Raw genomic sequence first — 3141 nt, forward strand, 5'->3', positions numbered from 1 at the left:
TTTCACAAGTTTAGAGACACTTTTATTTTTAACTAACTCATAAAGAAATCTTACTAAGTTATGAGGTGATCTCATGATCAATATTATCAGCTTTAAGGTAGAATATTAGTTAAGCATAAAGGAATGACATTTACTCTTCTTATAAAAACTATTCACATAATTTATGCACTAAAATAATGTAATTAAAATTTTTAACAGTACACATAAATTTTTTAAAGCACATTTTTACACCGTATATCCCAGAAGTCTGTTTATTACTAACTCACAGATATCTTTGTATTGCTTTGAATTCTTAGTGAACCAATGTCATCCTCTTCTTCAAAGTGATCTGATGTATGGCCATCCAGAATGTTGAGTTCCAGTTCTGACAAATTAGAGGGTAGGTAAGAACTCACTTGAGATGTCCACGGTGACGGGCTTTTTTTCTGACCATTTGCAACTAGTTTCTGCTTTAAGTTTCATAGAGAAGTCTTGACCTCTTTTTTTACCCTTAAGAGTTATGCCTACTATTTTGGTCTATCTGGCTTTCTTTTTCCTCAGTCCCGTGGGATGAAGATAAATTACTGGTGGAGTTACTAGATGCCTTCTCCATGATTTTGTCCTGAGTCTTTGAAAGATGCCTTCTCTTTTGTGAGAGTACTGGTGATCCAGTCAGAAAGAGTGGGCTAAGAACAGAACTCTTTTCACTGCTACTTTTCCTTGAGGGTGGTCTTGCTCCACTAGAGCTACTGTTACATGAAATTCCTGCCCCTGGATTGCTATCATGAGTTTGCAAACTCTTGCTCGTCTCCTCTGTGGTGTAGAAGTCTTCTGAATAGCAAGGGCTGGTGAAATCATCTGAATACTTCAGTTCTGAGATGCTTTCATGGCAACTATTTTCACTCATTTCATCAGGAACTTCATAATCTGTGGTTCTGAGCTGCCAATCATCTATTTCTTTATTTACAATTCTGTCAGCAACAGCATCTTGTTAGAAAACACATGGACTTTGGACTCTGGTTTCCAGTTTATCTTCTGAAATATTTGTAGGAGTCAATCTTCTTGGAATAATGGAATATACAGAACTCATAATTCTTCCCAATGAACCACTGCTGGTTCTGTTTTCACCACAATCAGTTGTCTTTTTTCTTTAGTTGTGCTGGGCTCATCAAAGATTTCACTAATTTGCCTTGAGGTATCACTATTTTCAGCAGAAGATGCATCTGAATATAAATACTGATCTCTAGGCAGCTGATGTGGCTTCTGACTTTGTTCTGCAAAGCTTAATACTTTAACTTTAGAGGATGGAATTCTGAATTTTGTACTTGTACCCAACGTTTGTGCTTGCATTTATTTTTCTGTACTATTCTCTTTTCATGTACTATTAATATGTCAGGATTTGTCTGCTTTAAAGGGACTCTGTATTTGTTAGGCCATAAAGTAGATGCCCTCTAGTCACCCTCTTTTGACAGTTGCCACTGTTCTCAAAATATTTACCTTTCTTAAGGTTTTCAACTTTGTTCTTTCTACACTGAAGGCTCACTGACTTTTCATGGTCCCCCACTGAAAACTTATCCTTAGATTCAGACTGACACGTGGATTTGGCATAAGATTCTGGTATCTTCTTATCCTCGGTTCTATACAACCAGGCTATCTGGGGATGCACATGAGTTGGACTCTCCATGGGTTGGTTGTATAAGAAGGACAGCTTAATTAACAAAGCATTCAGCAAAGGAAGCTGCCTTATTGTACTGTCTGTATTTTGCTCAGTTGAGGGCGACATGTAGATTCATTATGGGCTACTACATCCTGACTCCCTGGTGAACTGAAAAGCACCAAAGGAGTCACCTGTGTTGCAGAATCTGTACCTTTTGGAGGGCTCAGATGTGTTGGAGGGTTTACAAGTACTTTTTCCGGCAAGGCATCACCCAGCTCCTCAGGTCCGTCCCTTTGGGGCTCAATGGTGATTTTGACTCCTGCAGGAAGCTTCCTTTCTTGGGTCAAGTGAGTGTAATACAGAGGAGGAGGGCAAAAGGTGTTGGTTTCCAGGTTCAGCTAGGCGTCTTCCTCGCTGGAGGTGCTGATGGTGCTGACACTGCTGTCCGCAGCCTCCGCAGGGCCAGGTTTGCTGTTCTCCGGGGAGCCCGCGCGGACAGGGCCGGGGGCTCCTTCCCGCGCCATGGCGGGGTCGAGGGCAGCTGGGGCCGCGTCCTGGGGGCCGAGCCGGCGGGGTCACGGGCGCGGCCGTCCATGTCCATCTCCGTCAGGCGGCAGAACAGCGCCAGATCCCCAATGCGCCGGCCCGCCGGGTCCAGCAGGACAAAGATGCCCCGGCTGCCGGGTCCGCGGGCTGGGGGCAGCGGGACGTCCCAGGCGCCCAGCAGGCGCGGCGCGGGCCGGATGCGGCTGGCAGCTGCAGCAGCGGGGCACAGTAACCGCGGGCGGCGCAGGGCAGCGCAGGGCGGAAGGGCGCAGGTGGAAGACACAGGCCTTGCCGCACCCGAAGCCCAGGACGCTGCCGGGCAGCACGGTGGGCTTGGCGGGCCCGCGAACCATAAGTGGCGGGAAATCCAGCAGCGGGAAGACAACAGCGGGGCCGGGAGGCGGCGCGGCTTCCAGGCGCACCTAGTCCACCAGCACCTCCAGCGAGAACCGCTCAACCGCCAACCCGGTTGCCAGGCAGCGCCGTCGCCGGAAGTGGCGGGTGCGCGCTCTTGCGAGAGGCGAGGAGGCCACCGGAAGTCTCTGGAGACTGGGTCGGCCGGCTGCCAGGCCCTGGGGCGGAAGGCCGAGGGCGTGGGTTCCGGGTCGCTGGGTGGACGCCGAGGCTCGGGGCAGAGGCAGGTCCCATGTAACCCGGGGTCGGGCCAGACGCTGAAGTGATCAGGGCCCTCCGTGACCCCGCAGGACCAACGGCACACGGCCACCTGCGGACAACCGCCATAGGGGAGCCCCTTCCCACCAGGCCCCACCGCCCGCGCCGCTGCAGCTGGCATCCCGGGTCGGTGTGGGACAGCCATCTGGGTCAGACCTCATGCCCACCCTGAAGTCCGACCAGCGACCTGCGAGGTCTGAGGTCTGTTCAGCCAGCATCCCTCACCCTCCAGGATCCTGCGAGGTCTGTTCGGCTAGCATCCCTTACACTCCACGGGTGCAAACCCA

At 50.5% G+C, this 3141-nt stretch overlaps 1 pseudogene; it reads right to left on the reverse strand.

Moving 5' to 3' along the window:
• Positions 1-225: 225 nt before the first annotated feature.
• On the reverse strand, positions 226-2160 carry LOC124961261 (microtubule-associated protein 10-like; annotated as a pseudogene).
• Between the last annotated feature and the right edge of the window lie 981 nt (positions 2161-3141).

Source organism: Sciurus carolinensis, chromosome 12, assembly GCF_902686445.1.
Source record: "Sciurus carolinensis chromosome 12, mSciCar1.2, whole genome shotgun sequence".
Classification (NCBI taxonomy): Eukaryota; Metazoa; Chordata; class Mammalia; order Rodentia; family Sciuridae; genus Sciurus; species Sciurus carolinensis.